Here is a 20,726-nt window from a genome sequence, read left to right on the forward strand (position 1 = left end):
CATATAAAAGCCATAACAAGCCACACAATCGTAAAATCACTAAAATAATATCACATCAAATCAATAGCAATTTGGTGGAAATACAGCAATCAAAATGCAGGAAAGGATTAGGGAATAATGAGATTACAAAGCTGAGCTCAAAAGGGAGGTAAAATATCTATACTAATAAACGAAGCTTGACCGACGTGCCGCAAATGCGCAGTAGAGACCAGCTCTACCGCGCATGTGCGGGCGAGCACGTCAGTCTGAGCCAGCGTCAGAAAAAAAGAAAAAACAATGGTGGCGTCCAGTGGCAGCGGCAGCGGCGTTGGGTGGCGGCGTCCGGTGGTAGCGGCGGCGGGTGGCAGCGGCGTGGCGGCGTTGGGTGGTGGCGGCGTCCGGTGGTAGCGGCGGCGGCGGGAGGCAGCGGCGGCGGCGGCATTGGGTGGCGGCGGCGGCGTCCGGTGGTAGCGGTGGCGGCGGGTGGCAGCGGCATGGCGGCGTTGGGTGGCGGTGGCGTCCGGTGGCGGCGGGTGGCAGCGGCGGCGGCGGCAGCGAGGGAGGACAGAGAGAGGGAGGGACTGAGTGAGAGGGGAGGAGAGAGAGGGAGTGGGACTGAGTGAGAGGGAGAGAGGGAGTGGGACTGAGTGAGTGGGAGGGAGGGGGGGAGGGGGAGGGAGGGACGGAGGGAGGGGGGAGGGTGATAGTGGAGGGAAGTGACGGAGTAGGGAGTGGGCCTTTATAGGGAGTGAGTGGGACATAGTGAGAGGGAGGGAGTGGGACTGAGGAGAGTGAGAGGGAGGGGGGGCAGTGGGACTGAGGAGAGGGTAGGGAGTGGGACTGAGGGGAGGGGGGGAGTGGGACTGAGGGAGAGGGGGAGGGAGTGGACTGAGGGAGGAGGGAGTGGGACTGAGGGAGAAGGGGAGGGAGTGGGACTGAGGGAGAGGGGGAGGGAGGGAGAGAGGGGGGAGGGAGTGAGACTGAGTGGGAGGGAGGGACTGAGTGGGAGGGAGGGACTGAGTGAGAGGAGAGGCGAGGAGTGGGTGGGAGGTAGGGGGTGGAGGGGAGAGAGGAATGAGGGGGAGGTGAGGAGACAGAGGGATGTAGCCCTTTTTAACGGCGGTGGCAGCGAGGGAGGAGAGCGAGAGGGAGGGACTGACAGAGAGTGAGGGACTGAGTGAGAGGGGAGGAGAGAGAGGGAGTGGGACTGAGTGAGAGGGAGAGAGGGAGTGGGAGTGAGTGGGAGGGAGGGAGTGGGACGGAAGGAGAGGGGGGCCTGAGTGAGGGGGGAGGGAGATAGAGGGAGAGGGGGGAGGGAGTGGGACTGAGGGAGAGGGGGGAGGGAGGAGGGGGGAGGGAGAGAGAGGAGGGAGTGGGACTGAGGGAGAGTGAGTGGGACTGAGAGAAGGAGGGAGGGAGAGAGAGGGAGGGAGTGGGACAGAGGGAAGGAGTGGGACTGAGGGAGAGTGAGTGGGACTGAGAGAAGGAGGGAGGGAGTGGGACTGAGGGAGGGAGGGAGTGGGACTGAGGGAGGGAGGGAGGGAGGGGACTGAGGGGAGTGAGGGAGGGAGTGAGAATGAGTGGGTAGGGAGGGACTGAGTGGGAGGAGTGGGAGGAGTGGGTGAGAGGGAGGGAGGTAGGGGGTGGAGGGGAGAGAGAATGAGGGGGAGGTGAGAGACAGAGGGATGTAGCCCGTTTTAACGGGCTTAACGGCTTGTCTTTAATAAAACGCCTGCTCAAAGTGAAGTTTTAAAAAAGTTTCCTAAAAGTTTTCAGGCAGGTCATTAAAGGCATATGTTATTCATATGTACAGATGTAGTCTGCATGTAGGAGGTAGATAGTAAGTTAGTAGTAGATGTTGAGGTACAGTTCTTATGACAATGGTGTAATAAGGGAATACATAATGCAAAATACATAAAGGAGATAAATTTCAAAAGGATTTACGCACTTAGAATTAGGTTTTACATGTGTAAATACACTTATGGGTCTGATTTTTCAAAACGATTTTACACGTGTAAATGCACTTTACTCTGTAAGTAGGCTTTTGAAAATTGCTACAGTTATCCATAGGATTTAGCCGCGTAAGTGCACTTTGTGTGTAAATGGCTTTTGAAAATTGCTACAATAGTAGTGACACTTACATGTGAAAACCCTTTTGAAAATTATCCCTAAGAGGTAGATTTTAGAAGGCACGTGTGCGGCAAAACTGGGAGATATGCTCATGACTCGTGCACACGCTGCACGGATTTTAAAAGCCTGCGGCCACATGCATATCTCCCGGTATGCGGATAAAAAAGGGGCGGCAGGCACTAGCACGCGCTGGGATCCTATGGACTGCATGTCAATAGGTAAATAAAAGGGTAGTTAGCGGGGTGTTAAGGGTTGGGGTTAGTAGGGGAAATGGGAGGCAAGTTAGATAGGGGAGGTTAGGAAGTTCTCTCTTTTACTGGGGCAAACTGGGAGGGAACTGGGAAAATAGGCTTAATGCGTCACCACGCGCATCTACTAAAATCCCCCGCCTTACGTGCTTGAGACGGCATTCGCGCGCACATGCACGCGGCGATATAAAATCGTGTGCTCCTGTACGCGCGTGTAGCTGATTTTATAACATGCGCATATAAATGCACGCATGTTACAAAATCAGTGCATCACTTTGAAAGTTACTGCTTAAGCGTGTAAGTGGGCTAAGTGGGCTTTTGAAAATTGCTGTGACATATCATATTAAATTGTCAATAAGATTTTAGGCTTTTGAAAATTGCTATGAGAGTATGTTACCTTTATGCATGTTAACTCCATTGAAAATTACCTCCAAATTGTGTACAAGAGTATAAGATGTATAAATAGTGTTAATTGTTTAGTAATGAGATAGCAAAAAGCAATATTTGAATTATCCCAGGGGTGGATAGTATGGGCTTCAGTACTGCACTACCTGCAAACTCTAGGTAATGTCCATAATAAAATAAAAACTAGTCGCACAAATAGTAAAAATAAAACTCATCAAATATATAATACACAATATACAATGACCATAAAATAAATGAACTCAAACCAATAAATGCTAAATAATTTATTATCCATTCAGGTCCTATATAGCTAATCTTCAAAGATTAAAATACATTCCCTGTACATACCCAGATCAGTCCAGGCTCCTGGGTTTTGCCTCCCCTCCAGCAGATGGAGTCAGAGAAAGTTTTACTGACACTGCCACTTAAGACGAGGTGCCACCTGCAGTCCTTCAGTATTTCTCTGACTCCAGCAGATGGTGGAGGTGCAAAATAAAAGAAACTCTGAAAGGGCACATAGGCTTCTGTCTGCGCCTCCCAGAAGGTTGTTAGGCCCTGGTAGGGTCATCCTTTCTGGTATGTGAGGCTTGAGAGCAAGGGGTTGGGAACCCTGTGTTGCTCGGATCCCTGGCCAGATAGGGCTGATACCCAGAGGTCCCGGATCACTCGCCCTGTGGGATCTTCACAGCCTGTCGCCTCTTCAGGAGGCTGCTGCTGCTTTTTTAAGGAAAGTGCCCCTTTTTTCCTTGTGTTTAACGTTTGTTAAAGTTTGATAAAACAAAAACCAAAAGAAAGCAACTACAGTGAGAGGATGGTTTCTTTCCTTCGGGGAAGGTGTGTTGTTGCCTTTCTTTGGTCCCATTGTCTGGCAGCCTTTATTTTCTTCTCTCCCCTGCCTCATTTGGCCTCTCTCCCATGCAGGGCTTGACCGGGGGTGGGGGGGGCTCTTGTGTGTGGCTGCCGCGTGGACAGCCTGTTCTTCCTGCGGGACATGCGATCACATCTTTCCCACACTGGCCTTTGCTCCCGATGCCTCCCGGGGGAGGGACCATCGGGGAGCTCTGTGGGAGAAACAGGCAGTGTCTCCCGTGTCTTGGGGAAGTGTCCTTCAGTGCTGCCGGCCGTGGAGGACCCGTTCCCGCAGCCATATTGTCTTCATTTCGGTTGGCAGCACAGGCTGCGGAGGGGAGTTGGGATCTTCCTCCCCTGTTGTCTCCGGAGCCCCAGGCCTCCAAGGGGGCCCTATTGGCAGCGATGAGGACCCTAAGGATACTTCAGATCCGTCTTCTTCGTTTTCTTCTGAGTTTGTGCTCCTGCTCCATAAGGCCTTTACAGCCAGGAAGGCTGCTGCATCCAAGGAGGCCCTGGGGTAGCCTGCCAAAAAGTCCAGGACCTCCGCGGGGGCCCCTAGTGTCCAGCAGCTCCTGAGGGCTGCAGTGCCCACAGCTGCCACAGATTCTTCCTTGACCGCCCCTGATACTGAAGGGGCCAAGGTAGTGGATTCCCAGGAGTCCGGGCCTGGGGTCGCTCCACTGAATCCAGATCTGTCCTGGTGTTCCGGCCGGAAAATGGACCCTAGAAGAGCGTCTATGCGCCATATTTTGACCTTCCTTCAGGATGCTTAAGGTTAAAGTGGCAATGCTAGGTTGCTTTTGAGGCAAGGTTCATGGCGTATCGCTTTTGGCATATCCGGACGTTGAGCGTGTAAAGATTAAGGCCCGCATGTGCCGCAGGATGTGCTCCATTCGCAGCGAAAATAAAGGCCCTGGTAAGAGAGAATGGGTGTGGGGGAGGGGTGCAGGAGGGTGTGAGAGAGAGCATGGGAAGTAAGAGTGTGGGGGGCGGATGCTTGAGTGTGGGTTTCAGAGAGAGGGAACCTATATGAGGAGATTAAGGAGTTTGTATGTGTGAGAGAGATTGGGAGCTCGTGTATATGAAAAAGGGATAGTGTGCTAGCCTGTGTGAAGGGATTGTGTATGTGTGAGAGAGAGCCTGTGTGAAGGAGTGTGTGAGAGAGACACATAGGTAGCCTGTGTGAGGATGTATGTGTGAGAGAGAAAGGGAGCTTGTGTGGGTGTGTGTGCAAGAGAGAGGGACCATGTATGAGAGGATGTGTGTGTGTGTGTGTGTGTGTGAGAGAGTGAGGGAGCCTGTATGAGGGTGTGTGTATATGTATTAGAGAGAAGGGAGCATGTGTGTGAGAGGTGGAGCCTGTGTGTGAGAGATGGAGCCTGTGTGAGGGGCAGTACTGAGAACGGGGTCAAACTCTGGGACTGGCAATAGAGTGGAAGGGGTTGAGCCTAGAGGTGAAGGGGAGAGATACTGGCAGGTGGAGGAGTTGGGGCCTGAGAGGGCAAATTGGCAAGGGGAGTAGGGAGAGCGAGTGGAAGGGACACTTACAGTGAATTTCTAGGGAAATTCTTCTCAAAATATTTAAAATTCTGCATCTTTAGTATTTTTCTGTATTAATTTAAAATGTAATTACTTAAAGACTGTCATGTAAATCATGTTATTTTGACCAATATAAAGTTTGCAGAATTTTGCAGAATTTTAAGTTTTTGTGCGCAGAATTCCCCCAGGAGTAATATGTGTAGAGAGGGAGAGAGAAGAGAAAAAGAATTGGCTTGGACATTGTTTAAAAATACAATCCTAGAGGTGCAGTCCATTTGTATTCCACGCATTAAGAAAGGTGGAAGGAAGGCAAAATGATTACAGTCATGGTTAAAAGGTGAGGTGAAAGAGGCTATTTTAGCCAAAAAAGCATGCTTCAAAAATTGGAAGAAGGATCCATCTGAAGAAAATAGGATAAAACATAATCATTGTCAAGTTAAGTGTAAAACATTGATAAGACAGGCGAAGAGAGAATTTGAAATGAAGTTGGCCATAGAGGCAAAAACTCATAATAAAAACTTTTAAAAATATATCCAAAGCAAGAAACCTGTGAGGGAGTCGGTTGGACCATTAGATGACCGAGGGGTTAAAGGGGCTCTTAGCGAAGATAAGGCCATTGCAGAAAGACTAAATGAATTCTTTGCTTCCGTGTTTACTAATGAGGATGTTGGGGAGATATCAGTTCCGGAGATGGTTTTCAGGGGTGATGAGTCAGACGAACTGAACAAAATCACTGTGAACCTGGAAGATGTAGTAGGCCAGATTGACAAACTAAAGAGTAGCAAATCACCTGGACCGGATGGTATGCATCCTAGGGTACTGAAGGAACTCAAAAATTAAATTTCTGATCTGTTAGCTAAAATTTGTAACCTATCATTAAAATCATCCATTGGCCACCCTCCAGTCTTCAGGTACAATGTAACCCCAATATTTAAAAAAGGCTCCAGGGGCGATCCGGGTAACTATAGACCAGTGAGCCTAACTTCAGTGCCGGGAAAAATAGTGGAAACTATTCCCAAGATCAAAATCGTAGAGCATATAGAAAGACATGATTTAATGGAACACAATGAACACGGATTTACCCAAGGGAAGACTTGCTTAACAAATCTGCTTCATTTTTTTGAAGAGGTTAATAAACATGTGGATAAAGGTGAACCGGTAGATGTGGTGTATTTGGATTTTCAGAAGACGTTTGACAAAGTCCCTCATGAGAGGCTTTTACGAAAACTAAAAAGTCATGGGATAGGAGGCGATGTCCTTTCATGGATTACAAACTGGTTAAAAGACAGGAAACAGAGAGTAGGATTAAATGGTCAATTTTCTCAGTGGAAAAGGGTAAATAGTGGAGTGCCTCAGGGATCTGTACTTGGACCGATGCGTTTCAATATATATATAAATGATCTGGAAAGGAATACGACGAGTGAGGTTATCAAATTTGCGGATGAAACAAAATATTCAGAGTAGTTAAATCATAATCAGACTGTGATACATTACAGGAGGACCTTGCAAGTCTGGAAGATTGGGCATCCAAATGGCAGATGAAATTTAATGTGGACAAGTGCAAGGTGTTGCATATAGGGAAAAATAACCCTTGCTATAGTTGCACGATGTTAGGTTCCATATTAGGAGCTACCACCCAGGAAAAAGATCTAGGCATCATAGTGGATAATACTTTAAAATCGTTGGCTCAGTGTGCTGCGGCAGTCAAAAGAGCAAATAGAATGTTAGGAATTATTAGGAAGGGAATGGTTAATAAAACGGAAAATGTCATCATGCCTCTATACCGCTCCATGGTGAGACCACACCTTGAATACTGTGTACAATTCTGGTCACCGCATCTCAAAAAAGATATAGTTGCGATGGAGAAGGTACAGAGAAGGGCGACCAAAATGATAAAGGGAATGGAACAGCTCTATGAGGAAAGGCTGAAGAGGTTAAGGCTGTTCAGCTTGGAGAAGAGACGACTGAGGGGGGATATGATAGAGGTGTTTAAAATCATGAGAGCTCTTGAACGAGTAGATGTGACTCGGTTATTTACACTTTTGAATAATAGAAGGACTAGGGGGCATTCCACAAAGTTAGCAAGTAGCACATTTAAGACTAATTAATTGGAGAAAATTCTTTTTCACTCAACGCACAATAAAGCTCTGGAATTTGTTGCTAGAGGATGTGGTTAGTGCAGTTAGTGTAGCTGGGTTCAAAAAAGGTTTGGATAAGTTCTTGGAGGAGAAGTCCATTAATGCCTATTAATCAAGTTTACTTAGGGATTAACCACTGCTATTAATTGCATCAGTAGCATGGGATCTTCTTAGTGTTTGGATAATTGCCAGGTTCTTGTGGCCTGGTTTTGGTGGTGGTCTGAGAGACAGCAGTTGGAAGAAAGGTCTTAGGTCAAGGCAATGGCCATGCTTGTGAGTAGAGGCAGTAGAGCAGAGTTGGAGGTGAAATGAGGTTAAGGCAAGGGGTTGTTGGCATAGAGATTAAAGTCCCCAAGAATAAGGAAAGAGTGAGATGGTTCAAGGAAAAGATGGAAAAGAGCATTCTCACAGGACAAGCAGGATGTTAGTCCTCACATATGGGTGACAACACAAGATGGAGCCCAATCACGAACACTTTTGTCAAAGTTTCCAGAACTTTGACTGGCCCCTACTGGGCATGCCCAGCATGGCACTAACCCTGCAGCCAGCAGGAGTCCCCCTTCAGTCTTCTATTTTTCACGTAGCAGTAGCCTCGTGGTAAAGGAGTAATTTTCATCACGGAATTACTAAAAGTTTATTTGCCCCACAGGGGTCCCTCCTTTAACTTTTTTCAAGCCGCAGTACTCCGGTAAGTTTTTACCCGTTTTCCATCGATTACAGTCGAGTTTGGTCCTCGCGGCCTACTGGCCATCGACCGTACCACAGCTCAATTTTTTCTCTGGCCATGGCGTCGGGGTTCCGTTGGTGCCCGGACTGTAATCGCACCATGTCTATCACAGACCCTCATAAAGTCTGTGTAATGTGTCTTGGACGAGAGCACAATGTCCAACTGCACCAAATGTGCCTTAATGACACCAAAAGGTTGCAAGGCCGGAATGGAGAAAATGGAGCTTCTCTTCCATGCTCAAACCAGACTCCGTCCATTGCAAAGACATCATCGGAACCGGTACCGTCAACTTCACGCCAGTATCGACCACCGGCCGGTGACCGTCCAGCATCGACAACATCTTGTCCTTCAACACCTTCTACTCCCCCTCAGGACTGAGGGGATCGCAGAGAGAAACATCGACATCGTAAGTCTCGGACCATCGAAGGAGCGAAGTCATCAACCTCGCCATCGTCCGAGCCGCCGTCGAAAAACCCCGTCCAGAAAAGGCACCGATCTTTTCGGCGACCGGGTCACCGAGGCAACCCTCACCCGACAGGGGATCGGGAGCCTCGACTCCGCCTTTAACGGTGGTCCCTCCAGCTTTGCCTCTGCCTCCTTCTTCTGTTCCGGAGCCGGAGCTGCTTGCTCCAGGTCTCCGAGAAGAACTGGACCGGATGGTTCAGGAGGCCATTGACAAGGCGATGCAATGACTCCAGGTTCTTCCGGCACAGACACTGGTACCGATTGTGGAACCAAGCACAGACCCAATTCCAGCAGCGTTGGCACCGCTGCTATCCAGGATGGAAGCGCTCACTGCCGCTTTTCCACCGATGGACCCCGGGTCACCGATGGCTCCAGTGCCCTCTCCACTTACTCTGTCATCGGGAGGAGAAGCACTGTTCCTCATCCCTCCATCCGGAGTCCTGCCTCAGCCATCAATGCCGATACGTCTCTCGCCACCGATCCAACCATTGGTGCCGATACGTCCGGCACCACCGAGCTGTCCATCGATGCCTTCGATGCCTGCGCCGGTGCCTTTGATGCCTTCATCAGTGCCTCCGATAATTTCTCAGATTCCTTCGGAGCCTAGACCAGGACCTTCAGGTATCCCACCACCCCGTCCCCCTCTGGTTCCTAGAGGGACAGGTACTGATCCTTATGATACCTGGACTGATGATTCCTCGCCAGACACCGATGATTTACCTTCACCACCTTCACCCACTGAAAATAGGAAGCATTCTCCTCCAGAGGACCTCTCCTTTATAAATTTTGTGAAGGAAATGTCTGAATTGGTTCCCTTCCAATTACAGGCTGAACAGGATGCCAGACATCAGATGATGGAGTTGCTCCAATTCCTGGATGCTCCCAAGGAAATAACCTCCATCCCTATCCACCAGGTTCTTCTGGATCTTCTCAAGAAGAACTGGGAACATCCTGGCTCCAGTGCACAGAAAGGCTGACACTACCTATTTGGTGCAGTCAGCTCCAGGCTTTCAGAAAACTCAATTGGATCACCAATCTGTAGTTGTTAAATCCGCACAAAAAAGAGCAAAGAGATCAAAGCCTCATACCTCTTTGCCCCCGGGCAAAGATCAGAAGTTTTTAGATGCCATTGTCCGCCGGGTATTCCAAGGCTCAATGCTTATCTCCCAGATTGCCACCTATCAGCTCTATATGACCCAATATAATAGGGTCATTTTTAAGCAGATACAAGATTTGACAGATACCCTGCCTCAACAATTCCAAGATCAGCTTCAAACCCTAGTAAACAAGGGTTTTGAGGCAGGCAAGCATGAGATCAGATCATCTTATATCTTTGACACTACCACTAGGGTATGTGCAGCCGCTATTTCGGCAAGAAGATGGGCCTGGCTCAAGTCTTCCGACCTTCACCCTGAAGTACAAGACAGGCTATCCGACCTGCCCTGTGTAGGGGACAATCTGTTTGGTGAACAGATTCAGCGAACGGTGGCGGAACTTAAGAACCATCATGAGACCCTAAGACATCTCTCTCTGATGCCTTCTGACTATTCTTCTAAACAGCCCTTCAGAAAGGACTCTAAAAAGTCATTCTTTCGCCCGAAGAAGTCCAACCCGCCACCAACCAGATCCCGTGCCACAAAACCTTTTCAAAAAGCACAATCTCGTCAAACACGTAAACAAAAGCCACAAGCAGCTCCTCAACCAGGTTCTGCTTCAGGTTTTTTACTTCCACCTAGAGAGCAGCAGCCAGATTCCACTGCCTCACATTCCAGTGGGAGGTTGATTGTGTCACTTCCACAACATATGGCACACAATCACCTCAGACCAATGGGTACTGGCGATAATTGCTCAGGGTTACCATCTGAACTTTCTCTCCGTGCCACCAGACTCCCCATCTCTACCGATGTGGAGAACATCCGATCACTCCATCCTTCTGGATCAAGAGGTCTCCCTCCTTCTCCAGTCCAAGGCAATAGAACCCGTACCCTACTCTCAGCACAGCCTAGGGTTCTATTCCTGGTACTTTCTAATCCCCAAAAAATTGGGAGGCGCTCAACAAGTACCCCCAGCGAGAGAAGTTCAAGATGGTAACCTTAGGCTCGCTTCTTCCTCTTTTACAAAGAGGAAACTGGCTCTGCTCTCTGGACCTCCAGGACGCATACGCTCATATTGTGATAACTCCATCTCATTGCAAATACTTGAGGTTTCTAGTAGGCCCCAAGCACTATTAATACAGAGTGCTTCCATTTGGCCTAGCATCTATGCCTCGTAGTAGTTGCAGCCTTCCTCAGGACCCAAGGTGTTCACGTCTACCCCTATCTAGATGACTGGTTAATCAGGGCTCCCACTCAGCAAGCTGCTCTGTCGTCCCTCAAACTAACCTTACACACTCTAATTTCATTAGGATTTCTCGTCAACTACGACAAATCCTACTTAGTCCCATCTCAAACCTTGTCATTCATTGGGGCAGACTTGGACACCTTGCAGGCAAAGGCTTTTCTGCCTCGACAGCGAGCGCTCACTCTCGTGTCTCTTGCACTCCAGCTGCAGTCTCAGCAATCCGTGACTGCTCGTCACTTTGTCATCCTTCTGGGACACATGGCGTCCTCAGTGCAAGTCACACCAATGGCACGATTGGCTATGAGAGTCATGCAGTGGACTCTATGGTCACAATGGACTTAAAGCGTTCAGCCCCTGTCGACCATGGTCCACGTAACCGTCTCACTCCATCAGTCTCTTGCCTGGTGGAGGCATCAGACCAATCTCCTCCAAGGCTTGCCCTTTCAGGCTCCAGACCCTCAAATAACTCTCACCACCGATGCTTCCAACCTCGGCTGGGGAGCCCATATGGCCAATCTGCAGACACAAGGATCTTGGTCTCCAGAGGAAGCCAAACACCAAATAAATTTCCTGGAGCTTCGAGCAATCAGATATGCTCTCAGGGCATTTCAGGATCGCCTCTCAAATCAAGTTATCCTGATTCAGACGGACAACCAGGTGGCCATCTGGTATATCAACAAACAGGGAGGCACGGGCTCTTTCCTTCTGTGTCAGGAAGCTGCACAGATATGGGTGGAAGCTCTCTCCCATTCGATGTGCCTCAGGGCCACCTGGTTGCCGGGAGTGGACAATGTGTTGGCAGACAAGCTGAGTCGCATCCTTCAACCGCACGAGTGGTCTCTCAACCCCTCGGTGGCGAATTCCATCTTCCAACAATGGGGATATCCTCAGATAGACCTCTTTGCGTCTCCTCAAAACCGCAAAGTAGAGAACTTCTGCAAACACTCACAGCAAACACTCTCAACCCAGAGACGCATTCTCCCTCTCATGGACAACCGGTCTGCTCTATGCATTCCCTCCACTTCCTCTTCTCTCGAAGACTCTCGTGAAGTTACGTTAGGACAAGAGAACTATGATCCTGATAGCACCTCACTGGCCACGCCAAGTGTGGTTTCCAATACTGCAGGATCTCTCCATTCGCAGGTGCATTCCCTTAGGGATGGACCTGCTTCTGATCACTCAAAACGACGGGTGCCTCCGCCATCCCAATCTTCAAGCCGTGTCCCTGACGGCATGGATGTTGAAAGGTTAATCCTTCAGCCACTTAATTTTTCTGAACCAGTTTTCCCGTATCTTGATTGCTTCACGGAAGCCTTCCACGAGAAAATCTTACTCTTACAAATGGAAAAGGTTCACGTCGTGGTGCTCTTCTCAGTCCCTTGACCCCTTTTCCTGTCCCATCACGAAGTTTTTGGACTATCTCTGGAATTTATCAGATTCAGGCCTAAAGACTTCTTCCATCAGAATGCATGTCAGTGCGGTAGCCGCCTTCCATAAAGGTTTCGGGGCCCTTTATCAGTACAACCCCTTGTAACACGTTTCTTGAAGGGCTTGCTTCACCTCAAGCCTCCACTGCGTCCTCCAGCCCTTCTTGGGACCTTAATCTGGTTGTGGGTCGGCTCATGAAACCACCATTCGAGCCTCTTCACTCCTATGATCTTTGCTATCTCACATGGAAAGTGATTTTCCTTTTGGCAATCACTTCAGCTCGCAGATTTAGTGAATTACAGGCCCTAGTTACCTTACCCGCCTTACAGTAAACTTCTGCAGGACCGGGTGGGCCTGTTATGTAAGGTGTTTGGGGAAAGAAGATAACCTCCAGGACCAAGAGCAGCAACTGATGCAGAGTCCTCGGGGGAAAGTCAAGACAAGAAGATAAAGAGTATGAGAGACAAAAGAGTTTATTAATGTAGGCAAGCTTGTTGGAAAGAGAGGAAAAGGTTTGATGTGCACTAGAATTGGGCCTGACATCCCCAGCTGAGAGCAGTAGAATATGGAAAAGGGAAGTGTAGGTGTGCAACAGTAACAAGGATGTGATAGCTGGATGAGAGGAAGGAAACCATTAAGCTCAAGAACAATGCACAAGGCAGAAGAGAGAATAGAAGGGGATATGAAGACACGTGATGTAATAAAACCTGTGCTAAAATCAGAGTTAGATGTTAGCATGGGTTTTATTTAACTCAGGCATTTAAAGAAACATGGTCCCCACAGGATGCAGTAAGCTAATGACATGCAAATAGACCAGGAGGGATAAAGCATGGTTGTTTTTTTTTTTTTGACTCCTGGTCTATTTGCATGTCAATCCACACTTAAAAAAAAACAAAAAAAAAAACAAACAAAGCCCAGTTCCCTGATGTCTGCGGCATGCAGAACCATTCCCTCTCACAAGAATGAAGTCTGGCTCAGCAGGCCAGGTGCTCCGGGGCTCCTCTCAGGCGGCCCCCCCCCCCCCTATTTTTTTCTGGCTCACTTTAAATGAAGTCGGCAGCAGGTCTCGAGTCCGTTCTCTTCCCAACCACCTCCTGCTTCCCTTAGAAAATTAAACTGAACCGTGCAAATCCTCTCTCCCCAGCCAGGAACCCCTGCCGGAGAAGACTTTCTCTCCACTGGCAGCAGAGTGGGACCAATCAGGAGCGAATAATATTAAATGTCAGGCTTTTACTCTGCAATTTGCATCAGCCATGCTGCAGACAGTGAAGCAGTGAATAATATTAAATGTCAGGCTTTTACTCTGCAATTTGCATCAGACATGCTGCAGACAGTGAAGCAGTGAATAATATTAAATGTCAGGCTTTTACTCTGCAATTTGCATCAGCCATGCTGCAGACAGTGAAGCAGTGAATAATATTAAATGTCAGGCTTTTACTCTGCAAGTTGCATCAGTCATGCTGCAGACAGTGAAGCAGTGAATAATATTAAATGTCAGGCTTTTACTCTGCAGTTTGCATCAGTCATGCTGCAGACAGTGAAGCAGTGAATAATATTAAATGTCAGGCTTTTACTCTGCAGTTTGCATCAGACATGCTGCAGAGGGGGAGGAAGTGACGTCACCCCCATGCACGGAGCTTAACTAGAGAGCTCCGTTCCCACCCGCTCTAAAAAGCTAGAATACAACAAGCTGCTATCTGCGCGACCTCTAAAAAAAAATTTATCGGAAGGTGCCGAGAGTCCAGCGCTCATATCAACAAAACGGAAAATCGCGGATTTAAAAAAATATTCGTACCAGAAGGGAGGCGAGGGCGCGGAGGACGAGCGCTCGAAAATGGCGGCGGCGGCCATAGCTGAAACTGACGAACCTGAGGCCGAACCATGTGAGGGCGATAGTGACTGCCCTACTAGGGCTGAAATGAGACAATGGTTTTGCGAATTGCGGCAAGACCTCAAGAATTATAAAACTGAAATCGCCTCTATGATGTCGGACTTCAAGGAGGAGCTTGCAGAGACTGGCCGGCGGATTTATGAAGCGGAAGTCCGGTTGGACACACAGGGGGAAAGCTGGCATGGCCTACGCCGGGACCACGAGGCACTGCAGGAGTACACTAGATCCCTATCCGACAAGATGGAGGACTTGGAAAACCGTAGCAGGCGAGCCAACCTACGTATTCGCGGAGTCCCTGAGACAGAGGAATATGCTAACTGCTTCACTACGGTAGAGCGCATTGCCTGTTTTTTTCTGGATATGGGAGACCACCCGGAGGGTGGGGAGAGGCCTGTAGTACGGCTGGAAAGGGCTCATAGGTCACTGGGACCCAAGGTGGCGAATAGGGCACGGGACCTGGTGGTCTGTTTTCATTCATATGCTCAGAAGGAGATAATCTTCAATATTGCTCGGAAGCAGCGCGTGTGGACCTGGGAGGGACACGAAATTGGAATCTATGCCGATTTGGCAGCTGCTACTTTAAAGAAGAGGTTTGCTTTTTGGTGTGTCACCTCCAAGTTGATTGCAGCCAATATCAACCAAGGATAACCAAGGATTGCAGCCAATATCAGCCAAGGATAACCCCCCAGGCTATACCCTGGGGGGTTATCCTTCCAACTACAAGGAGCGACACATCAGGTCACCTCGATTGCAGAAGCAGCGGCTATATTGAAAGAGCATAATATCACCGTTGATATCCCACCGGAGGATCCTCAGCAGCGCAACGTGCTTGCAGCGGCCCAAGGATAACCAAGGATTGCAGCCAATATCAGCCAAGGATAACCCCCCAGGCTATACCCTGGGGGGTTATCCTTCCAACTACAAGGAGCGACACATCAGGTCACCTCGATTGCAGAAGCAGCGGCTATATTGAAAGAGCATAATATCACCGTTGATATCCCACCGGAGGATCCTCAGCAGCGCAACGTGCTTGCAGCGGCCCTTTTTGCGCCCTTTGCCACCGCGGCGGTGGCAAAGGGCGCAAAAAGGGCGCAAAAAGGGCGCAAACGGCTGCAGCGCAATACTGTGCAAGCGGACTTGTCCGAGGAACCAGCCTGAAGCTGTGCCTGAGGATTTATGTGAGGGCTTGCCCAGGGGGGCTCTTATGGCGGTCTCTTTGGCTTGGTTAAATAAGGGACTTCCCTAGCCGGCTGTTAAACCGGTGCATACCAAGTAACAAGTTCACAGTTTTCAAGTGTTGTATTTCTGGACATTTTTGATTGTTACATAAGCGGGGTTGGATGGGTGAGTTCGGGGGTGTGACTATACTTTCTCCTCATTTTCCTCTGGGATAGGGGTGTGGTATCCCAGGATATGTTAATTTGTGTGGGGGAGGGGGGGGGATTGGATTTCCTACTCTAACCTTATTTACAGGTCAACCACAGGCTCGCGGTATATGCTGGTTTCTGTTGTATGGGCCCTGTTCTTTTTCTATGAGTGCCTGGCTATTACTTATGACACGCTTCACCCCTCAGGTCAGGGGCATCACTCGAGCTGTAGCGGGGGTCAGTACCATAATTAGATGATGGCGTCCTTGAAATTTGTGTCCCTGAACGTTAAGGGTCTTAATACGCCTCGTAAACGTAGCCTCCTATACAAAAAACTCGGGCGAATGCGGGCGGATGTGGTGTATTTACAGGAGACCCATTTGCGGAGTAAACATCAGGGCCTAATGAAATCTGCTAAATACCCACATCAATTTTGGGCGGCTGCCTCGCCTTCTACTAAGTATGCCGGGGTGGGAATACTGCTTCATAGGGACCTCCATTTTGACCTCTTGGGGTCACTTTCTGATCCTGAGGGAAGGTACATTCTGGTGAAACTTGCCGTGGGACGGGAAGTGTTCTCCCTTCTTGCTCTTTATGGCCCGCAGGTTCAGAAAGATCTTTTTTACGGTTCCCTGCATACCTTGTTAGCCACTCAATTGGAGGGACAGGTTGTGGTTGGAGGGGATTTTAATTTAACTTTAAATCTGAGATATGATACTTCCACTAATCGCATTACTGATCCCAGATCAGCTCGCATGGCCTTGAAGTCCTTGATTAATGCACAGGGGTTGGTGGATGTATGGCGGGTTCGCTGCCCGACGACCCGAAATTACACCTTCTACTCAAAACCCCATGACTGCTACTCCAGGTTAGATATGTTCTTGTGCAGCAAGGGGTTGATGTCTAGAGTGCGGGCAGCGGACATCGAGCCCATTCTTTGGTCCGATCATGCCCCCATATGGTTCACTATTAAGATTTATGAGATAGATAATGGACGCAAATTTTGGAGGCTTAATGATTCCTTATTAAAGGATGATCACTTTGTATCTCAAATTCAGGAGGTCATCCGAGATTACTTGGATACCAATGATACGGATGACATCCGGGCAACGACGGTGTGGGAATGCTTAAAAGTGGTCTTACGGGGCAAATTCATATCCAGGGCTGCCTTTTTGAAAAAGCAAAGGGAGGGTACTAGATTGCGCTTACTACGCCAGCTTAAGGAAGTTGAGGGAGCTCATAAGACGTTGGGTTCTTCTCAGATTCCATATGCTAGGATAGCGGCAATAAAACGGCAAATAGAATCTATGGATTTGGATTCCATTGCTCACCAGCTTGAATTAATGCAACAAAGATATTTTGAAGGGGGGAATAAAGCAGGGAAGTTGCTAGCCCATGCGTTAAAGAAGCATCAAGCGCAATCTATTATCCTAAAGGTGAAACGCCCGGATGGGGCGGTGGTAATGGATAATAATTCTATTAGGCAATGCTTCCATCAATTCTATGCCGATCTTTATTCCTTAAATGATACCATTGATGATGGCATGATTTCCGATTACTTGGAATCTATAACCATTCCGGAACTTACACCCGCACAACAATTTATTCTAAATAAAGATGTTTCTGAGCTGGAAATTATAGCCACCATAAAGGCTCTGAAACCAGGCAAAGCCCCGGGGCTCGACGGGTATTCTAATCGCTTTTATCAAGTTTTTGCCCCTGCATTAGCGCCCGTTTTGGCCTGATATTATAAAGCACTGAAGGAGGGCGTACCTCTGTCTTCTGAGGCTAATATGGCGGGAATCACGGTGCTGGCTAAGCCGGGTCGTGATCCTACACTATGTGGCTCATATAGACCCATCTCTTTGCTCAATGTGGACCTTAAGATTTTGGCAAAAATTTTGGCTAACAGATTGAATGGTTTCATTTCTACTCTGGTACATGTGGATCAAGCGGGTTTTATCCCAGGGAGACAGGCGAGTGACAACATCCAAAAAATTCTAGATATGATGTGGTGGGTTAAACGACAGGCCATCCCAACCTTGGCGCTATCGGTGGACGCTGAGAAAGCGTTCGACCTAGTGCACTGGCCCTACCTTTTTGCTTTACTTAGGAAAATGAAGTTTGGGACTACATTTTTGCAATGGCTACAGCAATTGTACGGCAGCCCTTGTGCCTGTGTTAAAGTTAATGGGGGATACTCGGACGTTTTCCAGGTGTCCTGGGGTACCCGACAGGGTTGCCCCCTCTCCCCTCTGCTATTTGCTCTTTTTCTGGAGCCTTTGGCTATTCATATTCGGCGGAATGTGACTATACAGGGGGTGATGCTGGACCATTATTCCTCGAAATTGTCCTTATTTGCGAACGATATTATGATTATGCTTACGGATCCAGTGTCCTCTCTTTCCCCCTCTCATCACTGAAATGGACCGTTTCAGTAGGGTATCCGGATTCCGTGTGAATCTTGACAAGTCCGAGATCCTTGATATTAACCTGCCCTCCGCAATGGCTGCTCAATTGCGTTCTCAATTTCAGTTTAAGTGGGCCCGCCGCGACATTAAATATTTAGGTATTCATCTTAGTACAGACGACAATCTGTTCCAACTTAATTATGACACATTGTGGGCTAAAATATTACTTGATCTGGAGGAGTGGAACCGCTATCGGATTTCTTGGCTGGGCAGAATCGCCGCAGTGAAAATGATGGTTCTGCCTAAGCTACTATACTTGTTTCAATCCTTACCGATAGCCATACCGAAGGGCGTGTTGGCCAGCTGGCAAAAACAGCTTCTGAAGTATATTTGGGGCAATGGGAGGCCGCGGGTGGCGCGAGCCACTCTTTATCAATTTCGTGGACAGGGGGGTTTGGGGGTGCCCAGTTTAGACCGTTACTATCTGGCGGCCAAATTTAAAATGCTAGTGGAGTGGCACAGGGAACGAGACATTAAACCTTGGGTATTATTTAGCCAGCAACTCGTGGGGTCCGTCCCTCTTACTAGCTTTCTGTGGCAACCTAAATCTACCTGGTGTAGTCCCCTGGGGGAGATATTGCCGCCTTCTATGCTCCATACTCTGAATCTTTGGCATGTTAAGCGACACCTATTGGTAGGGCCCTATGATTACTGTTGGAGCACTTACCTCTATGCGAATAATAAATTCCCTGCTGGATATACTAATCCAGCGTTTCAGCGATGGAAAAGCAAGGGTCTCAAACGGAGTGGCACGAGTATATTGCCCTTCTCGGATTTACAAGAGCGGTTTCACCTCTTGGGGGCGGACACACTCGCATATATGCAGTTGCGACATTTTGCCCAAACATACTCCCTTGGAAACTCTCTTAAACAGGATAAGCCAGCTTTTGAGACGTTATGCTTGAAAGCTGACCAGGGCATAAAGTTGATTTCTCAAATATATTCCTTGTTGGGCTCCTCTCACTTTGGTAAGACTAAACAAATGAAAGCTTGGGAACATGATCTACAATGTTCCTTTACTCAAAAAGATTGGGAATTGATCTTTAGCCAAATGGGTAAAGGATTAATTGCTGTGTCAATGATTGAAAATGCTTATAAACTGCTCTACCGCTGGCATTATAGCCCAGCCCATTTACATATGGCCCACGCGTCTAGCTCAGATCAATGCTGGAGGGGATGTGCCCAAAGGGGTGATTATTTTCATATGTGGTGGGATTGTGAGTTGATTCGTGACTTCTGGAGGGCAGTGGAGGACTGGCTTAGTCTCCTTTTCAAGCTCCCGCTTGAACTTTCTCCTGGACAAGCATTATTGGGTCAATCTTTACCACAGTTAGGAATTCCTGAAAATAAGTTGACCTCTTTCATACTTACGGCAGCACGACTCCAAATAGCGCAGAAATGGAAAGACAGCCGATCCCCGACTATAGGGGGGGTGTATATTAAGATTGCTAAAATTTATACTCTGGCGGATCTTACAGCTCGACTTCATAAAAACTATGGAAAGTTCCTGGGGACCTGGCGGCCTTATAGAGTTTGGCAGGGGAGCTCGTAGACATGACGAGGGCCTGGGTACTGTGTGATATTTGTTGGGGTTGACTTATTCTTACATGATATTTTTAGTGGGCTGGGGTTGGGGTAGGTGAATACAATATTAGATTTGTGCTAACAAATGGATCTTTGACATTGCTATGTTTGTGCGGGTGGTCTTACATGAACATAGGTAAATTCTAGCAATGATAGCCGAGATGTGTCTAAGTTTTGGGCATACTCAGTAAAGAATAATTCTACTGAATGTAGAGGTGAAGGTATTCTAATGTATGTCATTTTGCTTGTTTTTATGCTGAATTTTACTCTGCTCTTTTACAGTACAATATAGTACTGCTTGTTTTAATTGATGTTGGTTTATGTACGCGATAACATCTTGGTGTTGTTTTGTATCTTATGTTCATGTGGATCTAATAAAGCTTTTGATTACAAAAAAAAAAAGACATGCTGCAGACAGTGAAGCAGTGAATAATAAATGTCAGGCTTTTACTCTGCAAGTTGCATCAGACACGCTGCAGACAGTGAAGCAGTGAATAATATTAAATGTCAGGCTTTTACTCTGCAGTTTGCATCAGACACGCTGCAGACAGTGAAGCAGTGAATAATATTAAATGTCAGGCTTTTACTCTGCAGTTTGCATCAGACACGCTGCAGACAGTGAAGCAGTGAATAATATTAAATGTCAGGCTTTTACTCTGCAAGTTGCATCAGACATGCTGCAGACAGTGAAGCAGTGAATAATATTAAATGTCAGGCTTTTACACTGCAATTTGCATCAGCCATGCTGCAGACAGTGAAGCAGTGAATAATATTAAATGTCAGGCTTTTACTCTGCAGTTTGCATCAGCCATGCTGCAGACAGTGAAGCAGTGAATAATAAATGTCAGGCTTTTACTCTGCAAGTTGCATCAGACACGCTGCAGACAGTGAAGCAGTGAATAATATTAAATGTCAGGCTTTTACTCTGCAGTTTGCATCAGACACGCTGCAGACAGTGAAGCAGTGAATAATATTAAATGTCAGGCTTTTACTCTGCAGTTTGCATCAGACACGCTGCAGACAGTGAAGCAGTGAATAATATTAAATGTCAGGCTTTTACTCTGCAAGTTGCATCAGACATGCTGCAGACAGTGAAGCAGTGAATAATATTAAATGTCAGGCTTTTACACTGCAATTTGCATCAGCCATGCTGCAGACAGTG

General features: G+C 47.9%; 1 protein-coding gene across 4 annotated transcripts in view; it reads left to right on the forward strand.

Moving 5' to 3' along the window:
• Positions 1 to 20,726, forward strand: part of PTK7 (protein tyrosine kinase 7 (inactive)) — a 303,844-nt gene that overhangs the window by 152,204 nt on the left and 130,914 nt on the right. The window lies entirely within an intron of this gene.

The sequence above is a fragment of the Rhinatrema bivittatum genome, chromosome 3 (assembly GCF_901001135.1).
Source record: "Rhinatrema bivittatum chromosome 3, aRhiBiv1.1, whole genome shotgun sequence".
Taxonomy (NCBI): domain Eukaryota; kingdom Metazoa; phylum Chordata; class Amphibia; order Gymnophiona; family Rhinatrematidae; genus Rhinatrema; species Rhinatrema bivittatum.